Genomic DNA, 9,336 nt, shown 5'->3' on the forward strand with positions numbered 1-9,336 from the left:
CACTAGGTAGGGGCAAGTGCTATTCATCAGACTGATGCAGGTCCCAACTCACTGCCGTGCTGGGTCTGAGGACACTTAGCAAAAGGCCTAGGGTAATACCAGGTTTAGCAGCCTCTTCCCAACCAGCTGCCCATGACCTTTGTGCTGCGGTGGAGTCTCAGGGCATCATCAGGATGAGGCCTGCAGAGTTTATCAGACCAAACAGACCAAGACTTGGCCCTGTGAAGAAAAGGTTATGTACTGGTCAGTCATGGGAGGTAAAAACGTCCCCCATTTTAGATCCGCACAACTCAGTCTGTCCCAGATTCTGCCTGATACCTGAGCTGAGCAGGGCAGGCGAAGAGTAAGGAGGTTGAGGCTAGTATGTTTCCCATGAACTGGGCCTCTGATCAGGCTTGGAGAATGGTGGGGTGAGTGGCCCCTCCCCAGAGCCACAGGACTCAGTCTGTCACAGATTCTTTCCAGACCTCCTCCACAGGGAAGGGCCATCAGAATGCCCAATCCTGGTTAGAAGACTTTGTTCTTCAAGTCTTCAGCCAGTTATTCAGGTTGATTGTTCCATGTTTTAGTAGTATTTTCAGTTCGGTCCTGGGAGGAAGTGAGTGTAACTTCCACCCATTCTGCAACCATCTTGGATCTATCAATTTGTGTATCTTCTTTTCTGAAACACCTGTCAAGTTTTTGTCCATTCTACTTGTTTTATTTATTGAGTTGTAGGAATTCTTTGTTTTAGATAAAGTCATTTATGAGATTATATATATGTATATGTGTGTATATACATAATTATTCCTGTGTGTGTCTACGTAATTTACTTCCTTTTTGTTTCCATATATGATAAGTGTATGTTTTCAATTTTTGATGATGTATTTTATTACTCAATATTTTTTCTCTAAGGTTATTGCTTTATGTAAACTTTCTTTGTTTACCCATTTATAGTGAAAATATTTTTTATGTTTTCTCAATATTTTTCTATGTTTTCTTTAATTTTAGAATTCTGTTTACCTCAATGTAATTTTGAGATTTGAATACATGTGGTTACTTGTTTGTCCCCACAACATTTATCGAGATTTTAATTTTTCATAGAAGGCTTTGATGATTTTTACTGAAAAACAGTTAACCATGTGAGACTGTTTCTGAACTTGATCTCTGTTACATTGGTCTATTATGTCTGTCTTTATGCCATTATCATGTGGTCACAATTACTCTTTAAAATAAGTGGCAATATTAGATAATAAAAGTGCTATAACTTGTTCTTGTTTTTCAAGATTATTTGACTATGCTAGGTTTTCTGTGTTAATATATCAAATTTAAAACCACCTTCTCCATTTCTTTAGCATGCTTTCTGTAAATTCAATTGGGATTGCATTGGAGAAGAGTTGATGTAATAACAATATTGAGTCTTGTAACCCATAAATATAGTGTTTTCTATTTTTATTTAAGTTCTCTTAATATTCATCTAAGTTTATTTGTTTTGTTTTGTTTTCAGGAAACTGCACATTTTTATTTTCTGTTTTTCTTATATCTCTTGGTTGTTGCATTCAATTCCATTTCTTATTTATTTATTTTTTATTTAAACTTAAAAAAAATTTAGCTGTTGTTCAAGTACAGTTTTCTGCCCTTTACCCTCATCCCAGCCGACCCCCCCATCCCTTTCCACCTCCCTCCTATCTCCACTCCTCCTTGTTATTGTCCATGTGTGCTTTATACTAGTTCCTTCAAACCCTTCCCCGCTTCCCCTGAAATTCCCTCCCCTCTTCCTTCTGGTCACTGTCAGCCAATTCCATTTCTTAAACACAATTTATATAACACCTTTAAATTTATATCTCAATAAATTTAAAGATCCCTCCCTAACATCTAGATGCAATTATGCATATGCCTATACAAATTCCTTCTGGATAACTTCTAAACATTTAAAAATCAACATATCCAAATTAAACTCCCAGAATCTACCCTTAACATTACCCTTAAATATTAATAACTCCAGCCTTCCAGTTTGTCGGATAAATAATATTGTAGTTATCCTCATATGCCTCCTTCCTCTCACACTGAACATCCAAGCTATTAAGAAACCCTCTTGTCTTCACCTTTAAGATGCATCCAGAACCGAGCACTTCTCATTGATACATTGCCATCACCCTGACTCAACCATCACCATTCTTTCATAACTTCTTAACTTTTTTCTGTCACCATTGTAGTTTATTTTAGTTGTTTTCAAAAGTGCAGAAATGGTAATCCTGTTAAAACACAGGTTAGATTGCTCTGGCCAGGTGGATCAGTTGGTTGGAGCACTGTCCCATACACCAAAATGTTGCAGGTTCGATCTCCAGTCAGGGCACATCCCTAGGTTGTAGGTTTGATCTTCTATCCTGTGCCTACAGGAGGCAACTGATTGATGTTTCTCTCTCATGTCAATGTTTTTTGTTTTTTTCTCTGTCTCTCTTCTTCTTTATATAAAATCAATAAACATATCCTTGGGTGAGGATTAAAAATATATTAAAATTGAAAAAAAACACAGCTTAGATTATGTTACTTCTCTAAATCCTGTAATGCCTTCTAATGTTTCTCAGAATAAAAAAAAATCTTCACCAGCATCTACCAGACCCTACATAACCTATCACCATTCTCTTCATTTTTATTACATTTTCCATTACTATTTATCCCTCTTTGCAACTCCCTCCCCACCAAAATCATCATGCTGTTGTCCAAGCCCATGAGTCCTTTTTCCTTTTTTCTCAATGTCTGTTGGCCATCTGTATGTCCTCTTTGGAGAAGCGTCTATTTAGGTTCTTTGCCTAGCTTTTAATTGGATTGTTTGTCTTCGTGGTGTTGAGTTGTATAAGTTCTTTATATATTTTGGAAAATGACTCCTGATTGGAGGTATCATTGGCAAATATGTTTCCCACACTGTAGGTTCCCTTTTCATTTTGTTATTGGTTTATTTTGCTATGCAGAAATTTCTTAGTTTGATATAGTACCATTTGTTTATTTATTTTTTTTGTTTTCTTGCCCTAGGAGATATATTGGCAAAATATTGCTACGAGAGATGCTTGAGATTTTCCTGCCTATGTTTTCTCCTAGGGTTTTTAAGGTTTCATGACATACATTAAATTTTAATTTCTCACTGTTGGTGGGAATGCACACTGGTGCGGCCACTATGGACAAGAGTATGGAGTTTCCTCAAAAAATAAAAAATAAAAAACAGAATTGCCTTTTAACCTATTTAGCCCACTTCTGGGAATACATTTTAAGAATCCCAGAACACCACTCTGGTTGGTGTGGCTCAGTGAATTGAGCACCAGCCTACAAACTGAAAGGCCACTGGTTCAATTCCCTGTCTGGGCACATACATGTGTTGTGGACCAGACCCCCAGTTGGGTTTGTGCAATGTTTTTATCTCTCTCTTTCTGTCTCTCTCTCTCTCTTTGTCCTTCCCCTACCCTCTCTCTGAAAATAAATAAATAAAATCCTGGAAAAAAATCCCAAGACACCAATTTAAAAGAATATATACACTCCTATGATCATAGCAGCAGTATTTACAATAGCCCAGATCTGGAAACAGCCCAAGTGCACATCAGTAGTTGAATGGATAAAAAAAAAAAAAAGAAAAAACAAAAAACTGTGGTACATTTATGCAATAGAATGCTACATGCCATAAAAAGGAAAGAACTTATACCTTTTGCGATAGCATGGATGGAACTGGAGATTATCATTCTAGATGAAATAGCCAGTTCGAGAAAGACAAATAGCATATGATCTCTCTTATATGTGAAATCTAATGAACAAAATAAACTTAGGAAAAAACTAGAAACAAGCATGGATAAATGTAGCACACTGACAGCTATTAGAATGGGTTGAAGAAGGCAAAGGGATTAGTCAATATATATATATGCATAAGTGATAGACGCAGGCAACAGTGTGGTTATTGTCAGAGAGAAAGAGCAGGGGCTTGGTGGAGGTGAGCAAAAGAAGGGAAATGGCGACAGCTATAATAGTGTTAATAATAAAAATAAAGTTAAAAAATGCCTGGTACTAGTGAGTTCTCATGAAATGTTGGTTGAATAAATAAACAGATAAATGAGTAATGTATTTATCTTTATTGTTATTGCTTATGTTTTTATGAGATTAATTCTTCTTGGAACAGCTATTTCCATGAGCTTTATACAGAGTTAGGCCAAGGTCTTTTTCGAAGGGAGAAGGAATTGTTTGTTTATAATAATGTGTATATATTGTGCATATATGTAAGTTAATTGCTAGTCTTTAAAACTGAGACATATACTCACATTTTAGAGGACTTTTTTCTATTCTATCCTGATTATTTTCTCCATCTTGAAAAGACCGAGATTCTAAATGATTCTTATTCATTTAGAATCTCGGTCTTTGCAAGATGGAGAAAATATTCATTTCAATATTCACCCAATATTCATTCCAATTACATCTAGGGATCCTCTACTTCCAGTTCACTGTTTTATCTTATTTTCCAAACTGAGTATTGTTTTATCCCCTCAGTTTGTGCAACTTACTTGAAAAAATCAATGCAATAATAATAATAATAATAACAAATATTCCAAAACAATAACAGTAATGATAATATTTAACATTCTACTAATCCTTACTGACTTGAATAGTTCTAAGTATATACACACAGATATACAGTGACTCATTTAATTTTCTCAATGACATTCTGAAATAAGTAATTCATATCTATTTTAAATTGAGGCCATTAAAATGAAAATAGTTAAATTGGTTGAAGTTCCAAAACTAAGTGTTACAGACGGCACCCTTAATCCACATGTAATAGCTTCAGAATCTATGTTCTGAATCATGCATGTTTTTGACTGTTCCTTCTTTCAATAACAAAAACAGAGAGCTCAGAAATAAACCCAAGTCCCTACAGTCAATTAATATTTGACAAAGGGGGAAGAAGCATAAAATGGAGCAAAAATAGCCTCTTCGACAAATGGTGCTGGGAGAACCAGACAGCTACATGCAAAAAATGAAGCTTGATCACCAAATTACACCATACATAAAAATTAATTCAAGGTGAATAAAAGACTTAAATATAAGTTGTAACACCATAAAGGTCCTAGAGGAAGACATTGGCAGGAAAATCTCAGACATTCCATGCAGCAACATCTTCAAAGATATGTCCCCTAAAGCAAGAGACATAAAGGAAAGAATAAACAAATGGGATCTCATCAAATTAAAAATCTTCTACACGGCTAAAGAAAATAGCATTAAAATGAAAAGAGAGCCAACAGTATGGGAAAATATTTGCCAATGACACCTTGGAGAAAGGCTTGATCTCCAAAATATATAAAAAACTCACTTGACTCCACTCCAGGAAGACAAAAAACCCAATTAAAAAATGGGCAAAAGACTTGAACAGACACTTCTCCAAGGAGGACATACAGAGAGCCCAGAGACATATGAAAAGATGCTCCGCATCACTAGCCATCAGAGAGATGAAGATTAAAATCATAATGAGACACCATCTCATGCCAGTCAAAATGGCCATCATAAACAAATCAACGAGCAAGTGTTGGAGAGGATGCCGAGAAAAGGGAACCCTAGTGCACTGTTGGTGGGAATGCAGACTGGTGCAGCCACTATGGAAAACCGTATGGAATTTCCTCAAAAAACTAAAAATGGAACTGACTTTTGACCCAGCAATTCTGCTGCTGGGATTATACCCTAAGAGCCCTGAAACACCAATCTAAAAGATCCTATGCACCCCAATGTTCATAGCAGTACAATTAACAATAGCCAAGTGCTGGAAGCAACCTAAGTGCTTATCAGCAAATGAGTAGATCAAAAAACTATGGTACATTTACACAATGGAATTCTAAGCAGCAGAGAGAAAGAAGGAACTTATACCCTTTGTGATAGCATAGATAAAACTGCAAGGCATTATGCTAAGTGAAATAAGCCAGGTAATAAGGGACAAATACCGTATGATCGCACCTTTAACTGGAACATAATCAACAAAAGAAAAAAGCAAACAAAATATAACCAGAGGCATTGAAAATAAGAGCAATCTAACAATAGCTAGAGCAGAGGGGGAGGGGACAGTGGGGAGAAGGGTTTTCAGGAACTACTATAAAGGACACATGGACAAAACCAAGGAGCAGATTGGAAGCAAGGGAACAAGATGGGTTTGGAGCAGGTGAGGGGAGGGGTGGAGGGAAAATACAGACAACTGTAATTGAACAACAATAAAATAATTTAAAACTAAAAACAGAACAAAGAAGTTAATTTTATTTGGGCTCTTGCAATAGGACAGTACACGAGATTTTAAGATGAGAGTGTCTTGACAGGATGATATTGCCTCATACTTTTACAAGAAGCAGTAGACAAGAAATAGTTGGAGTGATTTAAAGTAAGGATTGATTTTGCAATCAGGGGATGTCTCAGTCAGTCAGCAAAACAAGAAATATTTATCTCTGTATCTAGCTATTTTAGAGGACAAATAGTTCAGCTAATCATTCATGAGAGAAAAAAATAGGAAGTTGAAGGGTATGTGTCTGGCCTTGTGAGGTTCAAGCAAAAGGTCAAAGATCTGTGTTTAGCCTTTTCATAGGTAAACAAGGGAGTTATTCACGAGTCTTAGAGGAGTCATGAAGAAGAGTGGAAAGCAAGCCTAAGTAAATCATATTGGGAAGGATGGTTCTTTATGGTAAACAATATTCTAGGACACCAAAAAGCAGGAGAGATTTATTAACCATTGCTGTTTTTAGGGCTTAGGTTCAACATGGTCATCTCTTAGAGACTTTTCCATATCTCTACTTAACCTTTATTTTATTTGGCTGTTTTTTTAAAATATAATGTGGTTTGGGGTTAGAGATGTCTCCTAATATTTTAAAAACTTTCTGAGAGGAGAAGTTAGAAAAATTTTTTGTTAATTATGCTGCTTAAAACTTGAAGGTATAAAAATAAATATTAGGTCCAATACCATAGAAAAGACACTTAAAACAATTAAAGCATTTTCATAGCACATATGTTACTTATTTCTGTTCTTTTATATTTTTTCTTCTTTGGCACTTCCTTTTTTATTTCCTAGAAAATTGTCCTTATCATCATTCATGTAAATGTTTTTATTATCAAATTAGTAATCAAAATATTACTTTATTCTGTAGCAAAAATTTCTTTATGCAGACATCGTTGCTTTTCTGCTAAACTTTATAGAATGAGAACTAATAAAATACTTCCAAATAATCTTAATGGAATTTTATTATTAGAGTGAATGTGCTTTAAAGTATTACTAAAAACGTTTGGTATTTAATTTGCTTTCTAAAAACACACAACGTAATTATAAACTATGGAATAAAAGGCAGTCCGATTTGAACTGACTGAAGCTAGTTATTTGATTATTAATATTATTACATAACATTACAAATATATTAAATATGCTGTGGTTAGCATTGGTTGTATTACTTAGAAAAATGCTTGGCTTTTTTTATACAATAGATCATTATTGAAATTACCACTTGCACACTTACTTAATCATTATCTACAACCCATCAAGTGTATGCATGACCTTGTATGGAAAGAAGAAAGGAACACCCAAAGATAATGATGATTACCTTACTAAAAAAGATGAAGATTCCCTTAATCATTTACCTCCCCAGAATGAAGCAAAGGTATTTGAATTTTTCTAAAACCAATAATCACTGTATTAACGTTTTCATCGAAAGATTTGTTACTATTATTAGAAAAATCTAATTCTATTTGAGTTTGTATTTTATATATATTTATGTATTATAAGTAAACAATAAACTTGAGAACTTTTATATTACTAAACATTCATTTCAGTCCTACGTGGAACCTAAGTTGAGGACAAAAAATAAGGCATTTTTATGATATTTAATTTTTAAATTTTAAATATTAAAATTAAGTATATTTTATTACAATTTATCAATGTTGTTTTTTCACCAGTAATGTCTCATTTTGTCAGCACAGCAACTGTATGAATTAGATGTTGCAGGAATTCCAACGTCTGTTCTACGGTTCAGCAGTGACAGAGTTCCCTGGGTTCTCAGAGATGTCAACCTGGATCCCAAGGTCCCTGGAGCACTTGTATGCCACCCCCTGCACTATTCAGTTCAGTTTGGTTGGACTTCTTCATCTACAACTTAATTTTATTCTTACATTTGGAGCAATGCCTAACATTACATAAGAGAGAAATATAAAAGCCAAGTCACTAAATATCTTGAAGCACTCACTTGATCTCTATTTATATGGTCTAAAGAAAAGATTCAGATACGCCAAGAAAAAAGTATTCTTTGAAGTTAATATTAATCTATGGAAAATAAAAAGATATTACTTATAAAAAATATAGAGTTCAATGACCCAAGGACATATTTGATTTCTTTAAATTTCAAAACAATGTACATATAATTTTTGCTTAATGAAGATTCATTAATTTTATTGAGAAAACTATCTTATATTTTATCAAATTTTTTTTGCACTCAGGATTTTAGTATTTCACTAATAACTAGTTGAGTAATTAATTATAAGTTATTATATAATATTAATGTTGGAAAATTAAAAATATAAAATTATCTGTAGAAAAGAAGATATGCATAATTATAAAACTTACTGTCTGTGCAATCAGACTAAAATAAAAATGGTCTCTGATATATACAGAATATTGATTTGAAACACCTAATAGTAATTATCAACTCTAAATGGGGCTTTTTAATACAGTTTGAAGTTCAACACAGGTTTTTTATATCTAATAAGAAATGTGCCTCAAGATAGGCAATAGTAAACAGATAAATTGGTTAGATTCTCTTTCTTAGGAAATTGCATACAATTATATGTTGAGATTTCATTAACTGATAAAAGGAGAAGCAGACAAAACAGATGCAAAAACAGAATAAGATTTTTTGCGTGATAATGACATCAGGATGTAGAAGCAGAGACATAAAATGACAGCCATTAGAGTTCTCAGAAAATCACCTGAACCTCTGCCAACCCTCTATTTGATTAATCTATGAGATTAGCAGAGGAAATTGTAGGCGGGTGGAGGTAGGAGAGGGTACAAAGGGGATAAATGCTGATGGAAAGAGACTTTGACCTAGACTGGTAAACTCACAATACAACATATACATAGTGTATTATAAAATCATGCACCTGAAACCCACATAATTTTATTGGCCAAAGTCACCCCAATAAATTCAACAATAACAACAAAATATGAGATTGCATTTTCTTACAGATAGAGAAGAATAAAATATTGGAATTTCTTTTCATTAACCAAATATAATTAATAATCAACCTTAAAGACATTGCCTTCTCTGTATAATCTGTTCTTGGTTGAGTGAATTTTCTCTGTAA

This window comes from Artibeus jamaicensis, unplaced genomic scaffold, assembly GCF_021234435.1.
Source record: "Artibeus jamaicensis isolate MK-2021 breed Jamaican fruit bat unplaced genomic scaffold, CSHL_Jam_final scaffold_584, whole genome shotgun sequence".
In the NCBI taxonomy this organism is placed as follows: domain Eukaryota; kingdom Metazoa; phylum Chordata; class Mammalia; order Chiroptera; family Phyllostomidae; genus Artibeus; species Artibeus jamaicensis.